The sequence below is a fragment of the Centropristis striata genome, chromosome 11 (genome assembly GCF_030273125.1).
Source record: "Centropristis striata isolate RG_2023a ecotype Rhode Island chromosome 11, C.striata_1.0, whole genome shotgun sequence".
NCBI classification, from domain to species: Eukaryota; Metazoa; Chordata; class Actinopteri; order Perciformes; family Serranidae; genus Centropristis; species Centropristis striata.
Window position 1 is genome coordinate 2,758,116 of NC_081527.1, and position 23,957 is coordinate 2,782,072.

Below are 23,957 nucleotides of genomic sequence, written 5' to 3' on the forward strand. Positions count from 1 at the left end.
TCAACGTGAAAACATATTGCATCACATGTGTGACATCACATGTCTCTTTACGGTGTTAGAAAGGAGTCACAGCCATAAATAAGCTCTAACAACATGGCTGTGTGATACAAACTGAACTTTATCACAGACAGAGAGCGCCACCCTGTGGTTAGTCACAGGAAGTGCAGGTACCCACATGATGCTGATGATGATGATGGTGATGATGATGATGATGATTTCACACACTACAACATATTCCAGATTTATTGTATTTATTTGATGGAGAAAAGTTTCTTAATAACAGTTACATAAAGGAATAGAGGTTGTCTCATGCTTATTTTGAATTTGTCGACTGTTTTAACATTTAACATCAGCACAAGATCACAAACCAGACTCCATTCAGAAATCTCTTGTGTTGAGACAAGCTGAAACACAATAAATCATGAGTTATTTTATTTCTTAATTCAGTTTTGTTTCTATAGTTCTATATAATACTTCTGCTACTATAACTAGTTAAAACTGTTAAAAAGTTAAACAAAGAAAAAAAAGGTCATTCTCCATATCAATGAATTATTAAAATAATCTGTTAAAATATTCTCCATAACACTGATTTCTTCACGCTGTACCTCTGTTATATATTTTCTTATATCATCCTCTTTCACAAAGTGTCTTTCAGTAACTGGGGTTTCTGTTATTTTGTCCACCCCATGTTAATCATAACTAATATAAATCCAGTTATTCCACTACTCTTGTTCAGTAAAATGTATTAACACTTTACCTGTTTATTTCTGTCAGGTTTACACAAAATATAATCTAAGAGATTATTTACAGTGTGAAATTGAGAGCATGGGATGTTTATGCTTGTGTGTGTGTGTGTGTGTGTGTGTGTGTGTGTGTGTGTGTGTGTGTGTGTGTTGCTAGGTTTGGGCAGACAAAGCTGTCTCCACTGTGTTAAAGTGTTTATGTGTTTTAGTGTTTAGTGGTCACTTAATGTCTTTTTTTGGTCATTTTGTGGTCAATTTGTGTCTTTTTTTGTCCTTTTGTGTCTTTTTTTGGCTGATTTTGTTTCTTTTTTGGGTAATTTTGTGTCTTTTTTGGTAATTTTGTGTCTTTTTTGGTAATTTTGTGTCTTTTTGGTCATTTTGTTTCCTTTTTTTGGCCATTTTGTTTCTTTTTTTCGGTGATCTGAACTGTGCGTGTGAGATTGTGTTCAGTGAGCGGGGGTCGCGGACAACATGCATGTTAAATTGGGGGTCGCGACTCAAAAAGGTTGAGAACTACTGCTCTAAGGACAGTGGAGATGATGGTGGACTTCAGGAAGAGCCCAGCCTCACCTGCCCCCATCACCCTGTGGGACTCCCCAGTCACCACTGTGGAGTCATTCTGCTTCCTGGGCTCCATCATCACCAGGACCTGAAGTGGGAGCTCATCAAGAAAGCACAACAGAGGATGTTCTTCCTGCAGCAGTTGAAGAAATTCAACCTGCCAAAGAGGATGATGGAGCACTTCTACGCTGCCATGATGGAGTCCCTCCTCACCTCCTCCATCACCATCTGGTACACTGCTGCCACTGCCAGGGACGAGGGCAGACTGCAGCGTATCGTTCCCTCTGCAGAGAAGGTGATCGCTGCAATCTGCCGTCCCTGCAGGACCTGTACGTCTGCAGGCAAGACTGTAGCCGAGCCCTCCCACCCTGGACACAGACTGTTGGAGGACCAAAACCTCCCGCCATAACAACAGTTTCTTCCCTCATCAACAAGGCCAGAGACCCCCACTGACTCTCCCCCTGCACCCTCTATATGTTACATTAACGTGGACAGCCACCTGACCTGATATCACACATTGGAGACATGAATTCTGTGTACTTGCACGCTCCTATTTACACAGCTCCTTCCCTCATCTAAATAATTCCATAATGGCACATATTACTGTTTATAATTCATTTTTAAAAACATATTTTTAGTTTGTTGACTTTTCTATTCTTCATACTTTCTGTTTAAGTTGCTGAAGTACTTGCCTTAATGTATATCTATATTTTAGTACTTTCTTTGTTTGTTCTTATGCACCAATACATCACAGGAAATTCCTTCTATGCCAAAATCTACTTGGCAACAAAAATGATTCTGATTCCGATTGTGAAACTCATCTCAGCCGCTTGTATCTGTGATCTCATTCTTTCTGTCACGTACAAAGCTCATGAGCAGAGGTGAGGGCTGAACATAGATGGATGGTAAACCCAGAGCTTTGTCTTCAGGCTATCTTTATATCTTTGCACAGCAAATGGTTGTATGCTGCTGTATTAATGTTGTCAGATGTTGTTTAGGTCACATTTAAGGTTTGGCAAAGATCATGATTTGACTAAAATAAGTACATTTCAGTCAGACAACTCACGTGATGCATAATGTGTTCATTGGACAATGAACATAGATTAGATTTGGCGTCTAGGCTCCGACCTCATCACTCCTCATCAGTTACATGAGGTGTTGAGGAGTGATGGAGTAAATCCCCCGTGGGAGCCTACAGGTGGTGCTGGGTGGTGGTTGGGCTGAGAAAGCAAGCAGCAGTACAGATGCAGCAGCAGCATCAGCAGCAGAGGAGAGCTGAGGATTACTCTCATCTTAAATAGAGCTCCAGACTGGTTAGAGGGAGTGTTTAGGTGGAGGAAGTATGAGGAGTGGAGCATGCCCTGAGTATGGCAGCACAGCTCCAGGTGCCTGCCTGAACTGGCTCGCAGACATCGCTCCATTTCTTGGTGAGTACAAGCTGGACTCTTGAGGCTCATGTGTGTGTGAGTGGAGTAGATCTGGTTCTGGTCTCTGGTTCTGGATCGAGGCTCTGCTAGGTGGAGTCTTCACCTGCAGCGACTGGATGTAGAACCCCATAATGTAATAAAGTATAACATTAATGGAGGTTATTACATTATCAGGTTAGCCTTCATTTCACATCTCCTGATAATGTAATAATTCCCCAATATTGTAATAATTTAACAGCAGACCACCCATTACTTGGGTTCAAGTGGTGATACTGTGTATCAACTCTAGCTCAAGAGCTCTAGCGCCACCAACAGGTCAAAGTTGAATGTTTATTCACTTTTGACCCGTTCATCCGTTTTTCACAAACGAGGTATCCATGACAACCGAATGCATTCAACAGCTTCTTGAAATCTAAAGGTGCTTGGTGTTATACTTTATTACATTATTGGTAAAAAGTGTATTACATTATGGGGAAATGCACTTTATTACATTATCTGGAAGTTATTACATTATCAGGTTCTACAACTGGACCACAGTCGTCATAGAGCTGAGGAAACAAACAAACAAACAAACAGATATCTGAGAGAGAGCACACCTAAAAGTTAGAGTTACAGTTAGACATTGAAGTCATTTTTTTGAGGCGACCAAAGACAGCAGGAGACAGGAAATGAAAAACAGCCTCAAGTGGATTAAACTAAAGTAGTTTGGGCTCTGTTGACATTTTGTTGTGAAAATAGTCACGACTTGAGTTCATTGTTACTGCTTCCATTTTCTGTGAACTCCAAAAACACTATTTGAATTTCTATTTTCCTGTTTTATTTACCTGTTAATACCTCTATTTATCAGTTCCTGTTTCCAGACTTAAATCTGAGTCAATCAGTTAAATAGTATCAAAATATGTTTGCCATCATCAGGGGGACAAAACAGTAGAGCTCAGTATAGAGAGTGTCACAGGTGTAATTTAACTAAAAAAAAATAGTAACAAAAATCTTTGAACAATCCTTTTAATTATGGTGCACAGGTTGATCTCAGGCAGCAGTGGGAGTAAGAAAAGGTTAAAGAAAGTCACCTCCATGTTTGAGGATGTCATTTATAAACTGAGTCCTCTGATCTCTGTCACAGTGACTTTTAACTAAACACACAATGAACTTAAAAAAGCAGGAATCAGTCACAACCCTTATGAAGAGAAGAACTTTACTGAAGCACAAAGTTACTGCAGAGAGAAATACACAGACCTGGCCACCGTACACTGAAAAAAAAGACTGTTATTTTCTTAGGAAAACCTAGGAAAGTTTTTGCACTCAGAAATTGTAAGTAAATTCTACAAGGGCGATCATCAAGTAAACCTTACTTGCAGGATATAAGTTACTTTTACTAGCAAACCTCAGGTAATTTACTGATTATTATTAATATGGACATTGAATTTGACTCTCTCCTTCTTTGTAAGTTTTACTCAGACTCTGACTGCTGCAAACTGAAAAATCTCACCTAAAATCAATGGCCTTTCAAGGTAATTTTAAATACCTTTTTAAGTTTTATTTATGGACTATATGTACGTAACATTTACACAGCATTTTACATAATTTTCTGCAGTTTAAATTGCCTAAATTTGTTCTTAATGTTTTTGTGTATTGAAACAATGACTTTAAAAATGAGGCAACTGTTAATTCAACACGTTTATTTTTCTGTGAAAAAATTTGTTTTTCAATAAAACATGTTCCAAAAGGTTTGTAAACAATACAACACTCACATCTGTGACATCTGTGGCCCCACAATCCAACAGTTGAGAACCTCTGGTTTACCTTGAAAATGCTGATCTAACTTCCCTTCATTCCTTTTCTCCTTTATTCCTTCCCTTCTTCCTCGACCCGAAGACAGCACGCATTCATAAAGTGCAACAAGTTGAAATAAAAAAGACATCATTAAAACGAGAACATAGACAAATAGCCACATAAACAAATGTGCCGTTTTTTTCTTTTAGTTCCCTCTTTGAAAGGACAACTCTTGGGTCAAACATGTGCACTCAAGCTATAAGCTTGTTCCACAGAGACAGGATCTTTGGGGACAGCTTAAGGACATCAAGCTCCATAAGAAGCTTCTGGAACACTTCAAAAGTGCACTTCATTTTTGGTGGGTAACTCAAGTTCATGGCATAAACAATGCCCATCAGCAGGAGACAGGCCTTTGCAACACTTCCACAGTTGTCAAGTACCTCAGTCCCTTCAACCACAATCAACACATCAGCGTCGAATGCACCTTCATCTTCTTCTCCTGTGTGGTAGACACAGATCCTCAGGACTTGCTCAGCCTGGTCCTCTTGAGCTGCCTCTCTGCTGATACCCTGTAAAATATATGTGGATCCATGTTCAGGTGCATAGTAGAGCTTAATTTTTTATTCAAGTTACAGACTACTGTCAAAAATATCAATATTTCGATAACAGCTTAAGTTTGCCATCGCTTTTACATTCACAAACAACCTGTAGTAAATCAGGCCTTATGGACCTTATGCACAACTCCAGTGATTCCTGAACTTTATTTCCTGTCTCATTATGGGAAACACTGAATAATACAGATGTGCATGTAGCACGCAGAGGAGAGGAGAGGAGAGAAGGGGGGAGGTAAGAGGACAGAGGAGAAGAGAGAAAATGGGAGAGGAAAGCAGAGGAGAGAGAATCAAGGAGAGGAGAGAAGAGGAGAAAGGAGGGGAGGAGACAGAAAAGGGAGGAGAGAGGAGAAAAGAGAAGCGAGGAGAGACAATCGTTACCCCAAATTTCACTGTTTTTCATGTTTTCATTTTTTGCTTTTCATGCATTAAACAACATTTTTTCAAGCAATATACAATTTTTGATCATTCAAGTAAACATATTTTGGTGAATTTAGATTACAATTTTAGTTCTGTGATTCTTTTCTTTTTTTTTTATCATATTGATACATCACACAAGAATGCTCAACATTTGTAGATTTAGCTTTACTTTAGCATGAAATGAGAAGATAAAAAACATTTCTGGACAATAAATGTGAACACTCAGGATGCTGATGTTAGCGTGCAGTGACCAACTGCAGATAATCACTTTGTGTTGACTTCAATGTGAGAATATCAACAGATGGAGGAAGTAACTGCTTCTAACTGACTGATAAACCCCTGAACGCCCCCTGGTGGCGGCCTGCAGTATAGCTCTAAACTGACCACAGGCAGGACAAAACTAACTGAGGACACTTTATATCAACAGGATGCTGATTATTATCAGAGCAGAAATCTCTCAACTCATCATGTTTGATTGTTTTTTTAAAGCGTCTTTGAAGAAAGTGAAGAGATTGAGGATGAGTGTGACTGTATCTGCTGTGATTGAGGGAATGCTGAAGCAGCTGAATCTTCTTTTGATTCTTTTGATTCAACTTTTGTGCAAAAACTGAGCAACAAATAACTGTTAGAAGCAAATTTAAAATGAGATGAGATGAAACTTTATCAGCCCTCAGAGAGTGAATTCACATTAAAGCAGTAAAAGAAACAGTCTGAGGAGGAAACAGATAAAGAGACATTTAAAATAATAAATCATTCACAAACTATATGTTATAAACATTACAATGCTTTGGACAGCAACGTGACATGAGAAGTAGAAACAGGGAAAGTCACAAACTATCATGTGAGGAAAAAAAGTGTGAAAAAGAGCTTCCAGAGGATGAAATGTAAAGAAGAAAGCAGAATGTAATCTCTGTGTGAGTAATAATGTTTGTCAGCTCCAACAGAAGCTGAAGGACCAGGGGCTGAATGACGACGTCACACTGAGCTGGAGGAAGCAGGCAGATGGAAAAGTCTTCCACAAGGAGAAGAAGAAGACCAGCTTTCATTGAGATTTGCTGTAAATCAGAGAAAAGTGTGTTTCTTTCCTCAGAGTCCTCGTGTGATGTGTGAGAATAGAGCTGCAACAATTAGCAGATTAATCCACTCGTTGCAGCTGTTTTTACAATCAAATCATCATTTTAGTCATTTTACAAGCTCAAATGTCAAATATCTGCTGGTTCCAGCTTCTCCTATTTAAAGACTTCATGCTTTTATTGGTCATATATGGTCATAAACTTATATTTACTCATATTTAAACATATACAGACTCTTGGTTTATTAAGTTTGAATTGATGTGTTTGCTGTGGGAAATTATAACAGGCAATGTTTTATTATTTTTCACATTTTATAGGTAAGATAATATAAATTAGATTTGACTGGAATCAACTCCAGTGAAAATCCACCTTTAAACTTTAATGTTGTGTTGAATCATTCAAATCTACTTTAATGAGTCAAAACATCTTTCTTCATTTGAGTTAATATATCGCATCAAAACATGCCAAACACTTCTGGCTTTTCAAATATGAATATTTAATGCTTTTCTTTGTCATATATGGTCATAATCTTATATTTACTTATATTTAAAGGTGTTGGTTTATTAAAACAAGACATTTGAATTCATGTGTTTGTGCTGTGGGGATTTATAACAGAGATTTTTTTTTACTATTTTCTGACATTTCATTGATGAGATTAATAATATTAGATTACACATATTCTTTATGATGAGATTAGATATTTGGTTCCTTCAAATGGTTTTGGTTTAGAAATTAAAGTCTCACTGCTATGACATTTTATTTAGTTTATAATGAAATAAAGTAATATCCAACAAAGTAATGTTGTGAAAATGTTTGATGAAATAACATAATAATGTCTGCAATGAATTTAATAAATTTCTTTAATTATTTCACAAATTGTTGCTTTATTTATATTTGTCACAATCGACTTGTGTGATGATTTATTTGGTATTTTATAATAGAGATAAGGAACAGTCAGTCAACTATTATAACCCTTAATGAAGCCTAAAAACATCTCAGAGATGATGAAACTTTATAAAAAGATTATAGATCACAGAGGACATTTATTGTTATAAATCAGCAGTATTATGGAAAGTCTTCTCTATTATCTCTATTATAAAATACCAAATAAATCATCACACAAGTCAATTGTGATATAAATAAATAAACGATTAACAAACAATAAAATACAATCTGTGTAATAATTAAAGAAATGTATTAAAGTCATTGCAGACATTATTATGTTATCCCATCATACATTTCTCATCGTAAAGAATATGTCTAATTTTTTTAATCTTATCAATGAAATGTCAGAAAATAGTGAAACATGTCTGTTATAAATCCCCACAGCACAAACACATGAATTCAAATGTCTTGTTTTAATAAAGCAACATGTTTAAATATATTGATGAGATCCAAAACACACCCTGTCCTCCACTCTCTGTCTCTGCTGCTGCCTTCAGGATCCCTGTTCTTATTACAAATGCTCATCAAAAACACTGTCTGTCTATTCACAATAGAATTCACAGGCCAAAACATTTCATCACTATAAAACCTTCCAAAATAAATATCAATATAAAACTAACTTGTGTGATGACTCCAGGGAAGAGTTCTTTAACCCACAGCTGTTTAAATCAAGACGTGGCCTGGTTTGATGCATCTGAATATGAGAAGTCTGTGCAATCAATTTAAATTAGACCAAGTGGAAATTCTACTATCACAGACTGAGCCAGACATCCTGGTCCTAACAGAAACCTGGCTCAAAGACAACATACATGATTCAGAAGTTTCCCTGCATAACTACAATCTATCCAGAAGAGACAGAGCTGGAAGGAAAGGGGGTGGTGTGGCTGTATACGTCAAATCATGTTTATCTGTTACTGTACTACAGAATGTCAGCATACCTCATTCCTTTGAATTTATGGCTCTTAAATCAACCTATCCAGTAATCATTTCATCCATGTTGTTGGTGCATACAGACCACCCTCAGCCATCCCCAGTGCAATCAATTCATTAGCCCACCTCATCGCTCAGTACAACAAATCAGAGACGCTGGTCCTGGGTGACTTTAATTTAAACTGCTTGACATCTGACTCAGATCATTTAAAAGACATATGTGATCATCTAAATCTGACACAGTTGATTAAAGAGCCAACCAGACCTAACCTGAAGAACCCCAAAAACTCCTCACTGATAGATTTCATTCTGTCTAACAGGAGAAACACAATCACTGTTTCTGCTGTTTTTGCCCTTGGCATCAGTGACCACTGCCCTGTAGCCTGTGTCAGAAATGGAAAAATGGAAAAATCATGCTCCAAAATTATACTCAAAAGAAACTTCAAACACTTCAACGAGGAGGCTTTTCTCTGTCACCTTGTTGCAAGTAACATTCACCACACGCATAAAATACCAAATATAGATTCAGCTCTGGATTATTTTACAAATTCCTTTCTGTCACTTATCAATAAACACGCAGCATATAAGAAACATAGAGTTAAAAATAGAACAAGCCCCTGGTTCACCACTGAACTAGCACTGATGTTCAAAGCAAGAGACAAAGCGTGGGCCACAGCAAGGCTCAGTGATGAGGCAGCTCACTGGCTCACATTCAGAAAACTAAGGAACAAATGCACTTCCGCCTTAAGAAAAGCTAAAGCTAATTATCACATTGACTTCATCTCCAGCTCTTTTACAAACCCATCAACATTTTGGAGAGCAGTTAATATAGAGAAAAACAAATCATGTGCATCTATTCCTCCTTCTATCACATCAGATAACTGTATAATAGATAAACCAGCTGACATCTGTGATGCTTTCAATGCACATTTTGTTGCTGCTGGAAACCATTTTGATATATTATATCCTGGTCTTACTGGTCAGCTGCTGCCTCATGTGTCTCCAAACCACCACTGTTCAAACCACACCTCCCTGTTTACACTGCAACCTTTTACGTCTCATGCTGTTATCAAAGCACTTCAGGGTTTAGACTGCAAGAAATCAACAGGTGAGGATAAAATAGATCCTTATTTTTTAAAGCTTGCTGCTCCTCATATAGCAGACCAAATGACATACCTGTTTAATCTGTCCATTTCTTCTGCTGTTATCCCTCAGGTATGGAAATCAGCACATGTTGTCCCACTACATAAGAGTGGTGATAAATCAAACCTCAACAACTATCCACCAGTTTCCAAACTGCCCTGTCTCACTAAGGTTCTAGAATCTCTGGTCAACAATCAGCTCCAAACATTCCTCTCACTAAATGATGTGCTGAGTCCCCTACAATCTGGTTTCACATCAAAACATAGTACACTTACTGCTATTACATCTGTTACAAACAATATTATATGTGCCATGGACAAAGGAAATGATTGTGCCGCCCTCTTTGTAGATTTATCAAAAGCATTTGATACTGTTGACCATGCTCTGCTAGTACAGCGTGAAGAAATCACAACACAAGAGATTTCTGAATGGAGTCTGGTTTGTGATCTTGTGCTGATGTTAAATGTTAAAACAGTCGACAAATTCAAATTAAGCACGAGACAACCTCTATTCCTTTATGTAACTTTTAATAAGAAACTTTTCTCCATCAAATAAATATAATAAATCTGGAATATGTTGTAATAATAATAATGTAGTGAACTCAAAAACCGTTTTTGTCTAGTTTACACATTTCAGTTACATACAAAACTGTGTGTGTGTGTGTGTGTGTGTGTGTGTGTGTGATCATCATCATCATCATCATCATCATGTGGGTACCTGCACTTCCTGTGACTAACCACAGGGTGGCGCTCTCTGTCTGTGATAAAGTTCAGTTTGTATCACACAGCCATGTTGTTAGAGCTTATTTATGGCTGTGACTCCTTTCTAACACCGTAAAGAGACATGTGATGTCACACATGTGAAGCAATATGTTTTCACGTTGAAAATGATCCAACTGTTCAGAATTATACCCTACGTAATAGAAGAACAATCTGTGGAAATAATATGAAATGTATCATGACTGTTCCCTCAACGTCTTAAAGGAACAGACTGACATTTGTCTCACAGTGTTATTCCATTTAAAGGGAAACTGACAAAGAATGTTCACAAAGTATTTCATCATAAAATAAGCTGCTGAGAAATAAATAGGACATAAAACATGAAGAGCTTTATAAACAATCAAAAGGACTTTAAAATCAATTGTGAAGCAAACAGGCAGCTAATGCAGAGACTTTAAAACAGCTGAAGACTCTGTTTAATATTAGTGTGAAGACACAGGAAAGTGAGGTGCTTTGAAGCAGCCTTATCTCTCCACCACAGGGGCTGATGGGAGGTCTGAGGACCTGTTAGAAACCACGTGGCCCTCGTCTGATCTCGCAGCTCCTCCTTGTTTGGCCTCAGCTGCATCAGAGCGCCACTTCTCCCCAGGTTCACCAGAGGAAACACCGCTGCACAAAATGCTTTTCCTCCCAGCTGCTGCTCTGTGCTGTCTGTGCTCAGGTGAGTGTTTCCAGCCAATCAGGAGCCAACAAACTCCACCTTTAACAAACACTGTCACACTCACCTTCATCTACCTGTCTGTCTCCACACAGCGCTGGCTGCCATGGCAACACAGCTGCTTCAGGAGGATTTAACATGGACCAGGAGAGTTGGTGAAAGAGTCTCCTTCAGCTGTCGAGGCACTGGACAGTGTTATAGCTATTATGTATACTGGTACCAGAAGAGAGACACAGAAACATTCACACGGATTCTCGATATTAACAGGAATGATGGTGAAATAGATAAAAGTTACAATCATCCTCAGGAAGATGATTTCTCAGCTGTGAATATACAGAACGGCTGTGAGTTGCAGATCCAGAGCGTTAAACTAAATCATTCAGCCACCTACTACTGCTCCTGTTTTAAGTCTGTTCCCCACAGTGATAAAATATCCCTGCAGCCTGTACAAAAACCTCCAGATGAACAGATGTCAAACAGTGTCTGTGACAGGAAGAGAGCAGTAAACCACAGCCCAGGTTCACATATTTCACCTCCATCTCAGCCAGAGTCACAAACACACTGAACTGAGGGATTTATTTTCTTTACTGCTGTCAGGATTTATTTGATATGATATTTATTCATATTTTTATCAGATATTCCAGCAGGTTTATTGTTGTTCCACACAGTGAGGACAAACTAGCAACACAGAGACACAAAGATAAAAGAAGTGAAAGAGAAAAGAGTCAAATGAATATTACAAATAAACGGAGTCAAAAACATAAAGAAGTCTTGTTTGAAAAGCAGTTTGTCATTAAAAACATGATGAAACAAAAACAAGCTTCAGCATTTTGATAAAGATTAAAATCCTCTGCTTTGACCTGCTGCAGGAATAAAGTCCGTTCCTCCTCACAATGCTGACCTGCTTCCTGTGGCTCCTTCACAATAAAAGCTTCTTCCATCACATGTTGGAACAGATTTGAGCAGATCATTTCACTTCAGTAAATGATACAAGTGAATTGTAGGATTTGTGACAGTTCCCCCTCAACAGAGATTTGGTAAATGTATTTGGATTGAATGAAGGTTTTTCTCTGTGAGCAGTGGGACCTTTGGCTCCGTCTTTACATCCAAACAAAACTTTGATCCAGAACAAGAGAACTGTTGGCCTGATTTCTATCACATCTACAGTGGATGTTGATGGTCCCCAGAGGATGAATCCTCATATTTATACAAGTTTTAAGATCTCATTTTAACTGCTAATCAACAGAGAAATGTCTCATGAGCGTATGTGACAGAATATTAATATACAAGATATTTGAAGGTTTGAAAACAAAGAATAATGATTTTAATGTCAAAGCCTATATACATACATCCAAACACTGAGATCACTTTTAGATTTCACTTGGCAACAAACCTTTTCAAGCAATAAGGTTCATTCTGGCTTTATATTTTTGACCTTCAGGTCAACAGAAATATTTGAGTGTTTACAATATTTGTCCTAAAGTGTAGTTTGAGTTGTTCACTGTTTGTTTGTGTGAACAGTAACTCTGGTCTCATGTGTTGACCTGATTTAAAAAGTAGGAGGATAATAATAATAATAATAATAATAATAATAATAATAATAATAATAATAATCATGGGCTCAGCACCCCTAAAACTTGGAGTAAGAAATGTTGTTATTCTAAAAATTTTGTTCGTCTTTGACAAACTTAAATGATGTCCAAAACAAACTCCGTAGTTTGTGGTTTAAATGTTAAGGATGAAAATGAAAACACCCCCGCTTAGCAAATGGTATCATCCTCCTCTCAGCCGCTCCCTCTGCACCGCTCCGCTGGCCGACCGGCATCCAGCGACACACGCAGAGTGAGAATCCTTTAGTTGTCGTGTTGGGAATCAACTAAGTAAGTTGCTCCAGCTCTGTCTCATACTTCTTTCCTTTTACCTGGAGTTGTTCACATTCAGATACCATATCGGAGAGTACTGGAGTCCAGGCACCGTTTTCCAGTTAGTTAGCCCGGTTAGCTTCGTTAGCACCATTAGCGCAGCTACAGTCAAACTGGAGCGGTCCGTTTATTAAACAAAAGGAGCAGTGCCACAAATTAACTGTGTACCTGTGAAGTGCGTACTTGTGTCTCTGTTGTTAAAGTTTATCGTTATTTCAGAGACATAATTTGACGTCACGCGTGTCTTTTTCTGGTCCGTCGTCATGGAAACATGACTCCCTGTCAGGGCATTTGGACCAGAGTGAAAACAAACGACATAATCACTGTATAATACCAGTATGTGTGAAAACACTCACTGTGGCTTTTTAAATGAATTGTTATTTATTCCTAGTTCATATTTGATATGTTTCAGTTATGTCTTACTGTCAAAGTAGACAATAAAAATAGTTAAATGTTTTTCTTTGCTGTATTTATTCATGTTTTACAGAGGATTTAACCTGAACCAGACTTTGCAACAATAATAATCACATTACATTCATGCAGACGTAGTACTACACACACACACACACACACACACACACACACACACACACACACACAGTAGGTCTATATATATAGGCTATTTATAACACAAAGGTATGAGATGTGTGAAAGATAACTCCTACACTGTAAAACCCGACAAGTTCATATAACTCAAAAAAATTGGTGAAACTGATTACATCGAAATTTTCTAGTTTCACTTACTCAACTTTGTGTGTTATATTGACATTTTAAATTAAGTAGCTTTAACTAAATTATTTTAAGTGGCACTAACTAAATTTTTTAAGTTACAGAAACATTCTTGTTTAAGTACTCTTTACTTGGTATTTTGTTTTCACAGTAAGAATAGAATTAAGTATGGCTTCCTTAAATATTTTTATTACCTTTAACATAAAAAATTTAAGTTGTCTGTAAGAAATGATTCACTTAATATGTACTTAACTGTTTTAAGTTAAATTAACAATGCACAAAAACTCCTATATAATTAAAAATATTACTTAATTTAAAAGCAAAACTGCAAGTTAGTTTACCTTGAAACATTTTATGTAATCAGTTTCAAAAAATGTTTTAAGTAGCTTTAACTAAAAAGCCCCAAATAAATATGTTTTGAATAGAAAAAAATATATAACATTTGAAATGCCAGACCAAATTCATTGAGTAACCACAATTAAACAGTGTCGCAAATGGAGGAATACATTCCAAAAATAGTACAAGGGCCTTGCAAGAAGACTTGAGGACTCCTAATCACTTTGTTACATAAGGACTTATCAAAAACAGCTGCCAAACGGTAACATTAAAAATGCAAGCATTATTTAAAACACAGTCCAGAACCTCAAAACAATGTTTGTCCTATGACCTGTTTTTTTATGTGTTTTATATGGAAAAAAAAACTTTTTATTTTTCATGCTCAACTCTTAATATTTTGCTGAACCCTAATTACTTCAATACTTTAAACACTTCCATAAACGTTATCCAACTTTGGCATCCAAAATGTATCCATTACATCTTCCAAAACTTAAAAAACTGCCTTTAAAAAAACCCAAAAAACAATCTTTGTGACAATATGAATGAAATCCTCTGTCACACATTACACATTATTCAGACACTTTTAGACATTTCCATAAAACTTTGTGTACAAATGTTACAACCTAAATGTACATAGTACATTCAATAACACAACTAAAACCGGGCCTGAGCAATGTTGTGAACTTTGTTTACATATTAGGATCCCTCCACAATCAGCAAGTCATTTTTAAGGGTCAGCACCCGAGGCCTCAACTTCCCATCATCCAGGCCCATAAGTACTTTCTGGATGAAGTCAAACGTGTTTGACATGCCGTTTGGGTAACTTAGATGCAAAGCATAAAAAAGTGCAAAAAGTGTGACAAATGCCTCAGCCATTTTGGAAAATTCCATAACTATGTTACCCTCAAGTACAATTGCAGTCTTCTCTGGGCAGAAGAATGTTGCATCTGTTGAATCTGCACTGATCAACAGGATCCCTACTGGTAGATCTTCAGTGATTGGTTCATCAGACTTCGCCATCTGAAGACAACAACAGAGAACTGTTATGTGAGATAACCTGAGCTATCTCCCAAAGCTGTTTGCAGGCAATTCATCAGTAATGAAGACAGAAAACAGTCAGATAGAACCATCCAAAACAATAATGACAATACATAAATGCAAATGGTTTCTCAGGTCAGTCGCAGGTCACAGTCAATATAAAACGTGGAACAGATTTATATAAAATTATTTATGTAAAATGTAGAACAGAATGTTTTGTCTCCCAGCCTGAATTTGTTCATTTTACCATGTTATAAACAAAAAATTTGATCTTCAATTGACTAAATATTTTCCACTGTCATTGTTGCAAGAAAAAAACTGTAATAGAGATTCAAATTTTTTTTTAAATGGAATGAAAAATTCAGACTTACACATTTATTTTTATTTTTTAAGCTAAAGAGCTGCATTTCAAAGGCATCCAAAGGAATAAATCATGCTCAGCACTTGAAATGAATTAAATATAGTTGGAATTTACTCAGCACTTCGCACAATATTAAAGATGCTATATGTTGTATATGCCTTTTTTTATAATTTGCATCCATTGTATACATTACATTATCTATACTACTTATGGAATTACTTATTGCCTGCAACAAGAACCTGAATGCAATCTGGTCAGCAGAAGAGAAGAAACATTTGCTGAAAAAATTCTCACAGACAAGGTCCATATCTAGTGATATAGGTTGAAACATAAGCAAATATATGTATTTTTTTATTTCATTTTTTATTCTTTTTTTTCTTCCTGCATTGCAGCAACTTAAACAATGTAACAAAATAAAAATAAATACCAGTAATTGTATTGTATTGTTGCAGAGCAAATGCTTAATTGTACTTACATCCCAAAACTTCAGAAATGTAGAGTCATCTTCATGAAGATAAGCTGGGAGGGCACGAAGGACAGCAGCCCGTTTGATGTGAACATCAACTTGTTCCTCGCGTGTAAGAACAAAACAGAATAACAGTAACTAAACAGATATGAATTATTATATATCTACACAAACACATACACCGACATAGTACAACTTTTAAGCACCAACAATCTTAAGCAATTGACCTGGTGGTCATAAGCATCAAAGAGCTGACCCAGAGTGTCAGCTACTTTCCCTGTGCGTGCAGCTCTCTTTCTGAACAAGCTCTGAAGACGGGGGGCATGTCGGTCCAACTCAGCATAGAACTGGTTCTTCAGGTTGATGTTTGCAATCCTGTGAAACTCGGCACAGACCTGTACAAAGTACATGAATGTTTAAGTCAGATTGTAATGTATATGTGGCCCTGTAAGGAGATATAAACAGCAACAAAGCATTCCTGAATACTGCCCAGTACTGCCAAACATTGACCTTGAACTGTTTCAAGTTTGGGGGAAAACATCCATACCACTACACTACCAAATCACACTCAATGGTATTCACTGCAAACCTGAATGGATATTTTCAGCTTATCACTGACAAAGTCAGTCTGAAGAATGAAATTGAATACATGTGCCTAGATAGATTTACTTCAAAAAATATTGTTTACCTGTGACTCTATTTTAAGAGCAGGCCAGCGTTCCAGGATCTCTCCAACAGGTAGGTCATCATTTATGACCTCTTTGCGCCGTAGGCCAAGCCATGGTAAAATTAAACAATATTCTCATCAATTGTAAACAATATTCTCATCAATTGAAAACACTTGTGAAACAGGTTTTAGATTAATTTGATTGTGGTGCATTAATTGACATTTCAGCAACTATGCAAAACAAATATCCAAAAAAGCTTAATGTTTGCCAATAACATACCAGGTTGAAGACTCTGTATGTCGGCCTGTTGCTTCAGCCTTCAGAGAAAAAAGAATGACATTTTAAGCAAGATAATACACTTTCAACAAAAGCATTATGTACAATATCTTTGAAGTATTACATTGATTAATGTATTAACCTCACACAGTGTGAAATGTCTTAATCCCAAACTTATTAAAACAGGTTTATGAACATATTTCACTTTACTCAGACTTAAGTTCTTGCTAATCTATAGATATTGTGACAAATGGAAAATGTAAACAGTTCTTATATCTCTAAACCAAGACATAAAAGGGTATTGCTACACTCTCAGGTTCAGAAGAGAGATAGTATCTATTTTTTATTTATCATTATTTGTTTTCAATAAAATCTTATTTCTGTTTGACAGTCGGAATGACCTTAACCATGCAAAGACTGGGAACACTTGACCGCTGGACTGCGGTTATTTTGCCTCTTTACATGTAAATTAGCTAACAGTTAAGTGAGGCATTTACAAATTAAGCTAGCCAAATCACATTTAACGGACAGATACAAATAACTGCAGACAGCCCGAATGCACACCGTTAAAATATGGCGCTTAAACAACTCTTAACTTAACAAATTAGTGCTCCCAAAGCGAATATGAAAATAACGGAGGTCAGGGCGGTGAGGGCGGTCAGCACGGCGTTCACTGTTAGCGACTCCTGCTGAGAAAGTTGCTTCGTTCTCGGCTTTTCTTGACGACGCGAGTAGCGGTAATGGCGGACTTTCGCACGTGACGTGACGTCATCAAGTTTACTGTCAAACTATTTGAGTACAGTGACTAAAATAAATGAAAGCGGTCGAATACTGTTAACTTAAAATTACAAATTTGTACTAATGACTCAGAAAATATGTGGTGTATTAACTTTTTTAATTTTTTGAGCACATATTATTTAATTTAACAAGCTTTTACTGTCCGGTCTCTGTGTGTGTGTGTGTGTGTGTGTGTGTGTGTGTGTGTGGTCTGCCAGTGACCAATGGACATACGACTGTTCTTTAAAAGAAAAAAGACAGATTCAGGTGAGAGACTAGGGACAGTCCATAATGATCTCTGTCTTGTTTTTTTTCTTCTGAAGAGTGTTAAGCTAAAGTAACAGATAATATAAACCAGCTATCTGTATGTTGTATCAAATTACTTATGTAGGAAATGGTCTGCTACAATATATTTGTGTATGATTGTCAGTGCCAAGGGAAAGAGAGAAAGATAGAGAAGGAGAAAGGGAAAGGGAGAGCACGCAGGAAGAACCAGGTGAGAAAACAACAACAATAAATTGATATATAGTGAATAGTGGCGAGCAAAACAGTAACAACTCATACTCCTATTCTAATTTATTGGCATTACTGTAGGTGGCCTATATTTAGCATGTTGTTGTCCAAGTAGCTGTTACTTTGTTCAGTGACAATAAAGTTCAATCTAATCTAATCTAAACAAAAAAAAGTCTGTTGTGCTTTTACAGTCAGGAGAGTCAGTGTGGATGTTAAAGTCTCCTAGGAGGAGGACAGATGGGGAGACTGAAGACAGTTGTGTGAAGAATTCTAAAAATCTGACAGAAAGGTTGGGTTGGGTTTGGGTGGACGGCAGATAATAGCAATGATGAGGTTTTGGAGCGGGGAGTTTAAATGGCAGATGTTCAAAAGATGGTGCAGCAATGATGGAGAGTGGCCGAGGGTTGAGGTCTTGGTGGTGTTTTCCTCCTCCTCGGCCCTTAGAGCGAGGGATGTCCATGTATGAATATCCAGCAGGGAAGGTTTGGTTTAGTGTGAAATATTCCATGGGTTTTTGCCAGGTTTCAGTCAGACAGAGGAAGTCTAGTTGTTTGTCACTGATGAATTCATTTAAGATGAGGCTTTTATTGTTGAGGGATCTTGTGTTGAACAGGGCTTTTTTCAGAGGCTTTTGTTTTGAAGTTTGCATGGAGGAAGTGGGTACTGGGTGAAGGTTGAAGGCATTCACGTGGTGGTTCTCCTGATGACGTGGTGAGTTGTTGTGGTGACAGAATGAGGAAGTGCAGCAGCTGTAGTCGGTCCAGAGAGATGGGACGGGAGCCTCTATGGGTGTAGTGACGGCGTCGTAGAAGTCCAAAGTGTTTTATTGCGGTGATAAGTTGGTAACTCTGGTCTCATGTGTTGACCTGATTTAAAAAGTAGGAGGATCACAACTCTTTCTCCTTCAAATCAAAACAAGACTACAGAGCAACACACACTGGCTGTGTGGCCCAGCGTCCTGTCATTGGACACACACACGTCATAAATCAAAGTAATGGACAATTTAAAGACGTGAGCTGATGATGGTGTTTGATAAAAACTGACCAAAGTCAGTAGGGTTCATCCTCTGAGGAACATGAACGTCTGAACCAACGATCCACGGAGACACTCTGCTAATGTGTCTAAAAAGGACATAAAAGAAGAGACAGTCATGTTAATATGAACATTAGAGAAACACATCATGGAGCTGAAATATGATACTGCTTCATAATGTGGACTGGTTCACCTCAGCTGACACATTCAGCAGCAGACAGGTTTTTGTATCAGTCTTTTTCACTGTGCCAGGCGGACTGTACTACATCTTTGGCTCTGGAACTAAACTGTTTGTAGGTAAGAATAAACTTTCTTTTTCCTTCAGTTGTTTGATTGAAAATGTGTTTTAATGAGTTTCTGCTGCTTGTGACTTTTTTCATCATTAGTAGAGAATTCTTGCAGCCATGCTGCTATTGTTACATAAAAAAAGCTTCATAATTCCTGAAAAGATGTTTAAATCTCACGGCACAACTCAAGTTATTCTTTATTTCTGCAGGAGATGAAACTGATTCATATAGAAAAAGTTTGATATTGGAAATGTTACAAATATACAGTATTTGATCCTCTCAGTAATTCAGCAGCACCTCTTGTTTTTATTAAACAACACACTATAACTATCACTACAATTGTGTTTTATATGATGATAAACATGTCCTAAAGATATTTTTATCATACTGAATATGATATGTCAATTAAGAAGAACGTATAGAGACTAATGAGTCATTTCTATATGTGATACAGGATGATATCTAAAGGCACACACTTTTCTGTTTGTGTCAAAACACAAAATAATTATAAATTATATATGATGCTTCACATAAACATAGGAAAGTATAGATCAATATTATGCGTTATTTTACTTTTTATGTATTATTATTTATTAATATTTTGATCTGTTTATTTAGCGTATAGAGTAAAGTATACAGTGGAAAATGTGTAAATAATTTTAACACAAATTTAGTTGCTGTATTATATTATATGAGCTCATGTTAAATTCTGTCATATGTTATTCATATGATCATTAAATTTTTGATTAACTCAGGGTCATTTTTTCATTTTCAATAGTGTTTTTATTCAATTTGGAAGATGCAGAAATTTAATTTTATTTGGGTATCAAAGTTTCCATTTTACAGTATAAAGTGCAGTGAAAAAGTTATCTGATTGCACATGTTCGTAATCCAGTGGATCAAGTTACTATAATGACAAAAACTGCCGTGAAATTTCTGTTCAGCAGCTGAATCCATTTCAGAGTAATCTGCCCCAACCTGCTGATATTATATTATATTATATTATATTTCATTGTATTATATTTTATTATAATATATTGCATTATATTACATTATAACATATAAAATATTATATTACATCAAAATACATTACGTTATATTATATATTTAATTTAATTTTAGATTATATTGTATTATGTGGCAGTTTTTTTTCACATTTGACAAAATCAAACATTGTTGCAGGAAGTTAAAATTGCAAGAAAACAGTTTGTGCCAAATATAATAAAATATATAACAGATAGAAATGGTAAGAATTCATTGTTTAAAAATACAAAATTATTGAGATCATTAAAATGACAATTGCATTTTATTGAATATGTAAGTTATAATCATATGTGTAGAAAATGATGAAAAACTGTTATACACTTTCATAATAATATAATATTTGACTTCATCCTAAAGGATCAAGACCGTCTTTTTTGTTTATATTATATTGTTTTATATTCAATTATGCTATATTACATTATTTTATGTTATGTCATTATAATATATTATATTATATTAAAATATATTTTAAACCTGACACTGACAAATTTTGACATTTTTTAAGTTGAAAATACAACAGAATGAGATCATTTTCAGATCCTTTCTGAAATATATTCAATTAAAAACTGGACAAAGAAAATATATTTAATGTTCAAATGGAACTACGGACAAAGTGATTTTGGAATTTGATGTAAATGTATTTTTAATTATGTTTTACAAATCATGCAAACTTTATATTACATTATATTATCATAATATATTATATTATTGTGATATTATAACATCATATTTACTTTATTTTATTAAGTGGACATTTTTATTCACATTTGACAGAATCAAACATTTTTGCAGGAAGTTAAAATTGCAATGAAAAAAGTCATAAAATGATTAATGTCTTGATTTGTTCCTGTATGAATTGTAAAAGGTTTATTGTGGTAAATATGTGGTTAATATCCCAGACGAGCCCCCATTTAGTCATAACCCGACTCCTGGGCCATGACAAAAACGGGAATGGACACAAAGAATGATGATAAATTAAAGGAGATTTATTGTGATAAAGTAAAGAAATCAGTCTAAATGTGGAGTGTGTCAGTCAGTAACATCAGTAATGTCAATGTGAGTGAATGAACACAGAGTTAAAGCAAAGCCGCCATCCTGTGGCTCCTTCAAGGACACTAACAAAAAGCAGTAACTGGGAGCCTCGCCTCTCAATAACTAGACACTGGACTGGAGCGTCAACATTCAATATATTGTGTTCCCTAACATGAAAATAATATTTGACATGAAGGTAAATATGTGCTTTATTTAAAATGTGTGATATATAAAAAGACATTTCCATTGTATGAAGGTACAAGTCATCATCATATGAAATGAATTTCTATAGGTAAGAAAAATGAATGATAAATAATGTGAAATGAAAGATGTGATCTTGTGTCCCCATATAATCCATGCTGACATTAGATGCTGAGTGTGTTTCATATGAAGGTGAATACAGTATATGTAGTGAACTTTGTGCTGTATTGATGAGTAGTTTAGTGATCAGAGTCCATGTAGTTTCCAGGATCACACTGAATGCAGTGCAGTGCTGTAAGCTGCTGTTGACTGTGTCAATGTGTGTCTGTGCTGCTTGTTGCTGCTGTCAAACTTCAGGTGAGCAGGTAGTGAAGCCCGTGGTGAGCGTGTACCCAGCAGCACCCAGAGCCCACCTGGAGGGGAAGAGCTCCCTGCTGTGTCTGGCCTCAGCCATGTTTCCTCCTCTGGTCCGCTTCTCCTGGAAAAGACGAAAGGAGAACGGTCCTCTGGAGGAGCTGCCCCCTGCTGAGGGAGAGCAGCTGGAGTTCAGAGAGTCGGGACACACCGCCGCCATCTTGCTGCTCCCTCAGCAAGAGAGCAGCACGTATAAATACCGCTGCTACGTCCAACACGAGGGGGGCCAAGTGGAGGCCCCAACAGAACAAGGTAATGAAGGCTCGCTGACTGTGTTCAGCAGTGATTCATCTTCATGTGGAGACGCTGTCAAAGAGAGCAGAGGAGCAGAGGACTGACATTTCTCACTGCAACTCCAAACATTTCACTCCTTTTCTGTTTCAGAGGTTCCAGCTCCAGCAGCCTCCTGTCCTCCAGAGAGAGAGCCAGCAGACCTGCTAGCTCTGCAGCAAGCTGACTGTAAGATCACCTGCTGCCTCTCCTTCAATCACAATCTTTCCTTTTTCACTCTGCTTTTCAATGCCAACATTTAAAGTCTCTGTCCTGGCTCCGTATAGCTCAAAAGCTGGCTGGGGCCCTGAATTGTTGTCTTCAATAAGGACCTTTGAGCTTTCATTCAAAGTGTAGCCGACCCCTGTCTTCATGTAAAGCTGCTTGTCCCGTCTGGAAAAGTCCAAGTTATACTGATGAAAATCTGATGATGATCTGATGACATTTACACACTGTGTGACTCTGTGTGTGTGTGTGTGTGTGTGTGTGTGTGTGTGTGTGTGTGTGTGTGTGTGTCAGGGTCCTTCCAGTCTCAGTGCAGGGTGAAGCTGCTCTGCCTGCTGTACACAGTGCTGATAGTGAAGAGTCTGGTGTTCTGCGGTGGAATCGTTCTGCTGATGATCATCAGAAACAAGGGACCGTCCACCAACTGCACACATGCTGACTGACTGTTTTCTGCCTTTTCTCACCATCAAATCTCATCAATTCATCTCATTCATCACGCTGATCAGTATTCACAAATATCAATGATGACGTGTTGTGGTTGTTATGTAAAAGGAAGATACAGTCATCCTAAAAATATAAATACATATATACACGTATATATCTGCAGTTGCTAAGTGTACATTCTGTCTGCTGTTATTTTGATATTTTAGTTAATTTCCACTTTGAATTGCGACCTGTATAATAATAGAGATTTATTCTCAATCATTAGCTTCTTGTAGACATGTTATTGTTTAGTATTTTCTGTTTCTTTGATTCATTTTCATCAAGTTTGTCAAATTCTTTGAGTGAAACATTCTCAATAAAGTGAAAATTCACGGTGTGTCTGTTTTTGAAACCTCCTTGTTTTGATGTATATCAGTTTAACTTCAGAGCAAATAATCAGAAACAGAATATCTTGGATATATATAGTATTGTTCAAATTACACAGTTAATTATCTAATTATGTCAGAGGTTCGTTGAGACAATTCTTAAGAGTATATTCTGAAACAAGTCTTTAAAAAATGATTTACTACTGATGTCTGGAAAAAAAAACCTCAAGAACTTCACTGGAGACGGTCAGAGTTGAAGGCAACAGAGTTTATTCTCAAACAAGAGTTTAAACTATAATCTTCCCTCCTACTATCTGGGGAATTATTTTTTAAATTATCACTTTTTTTACCGGTTACAAAGCTCTTTTATTATTTTAAAAAGAAATTTGGTTTCACTGTAGTTAAGTAAAGTAAAAAGTATCTATATATCTACATGTATAGAGCTATGGATAAGTAGTAGTAAAATAGCAAAATGTAAAGACTTAAAAAAGTAC

The 23,957-nt window shown here is 36.7% G+C and overlaps 1 pseudogene; it reads left to right on the forward strand.

The window, feature by feature from the left end:
• Positions 1-10,740: 10,740 nt before the first annotated feature.
• LOC131980923 (immunoglobulin lambda-1 light chain-like) lies at positions 10,741-23,432 on the forward strand (annotated as a pseudogene).
• The last annotated feature ends 525 nt before the right edge of the window (positions 23,433-23,957 follow it).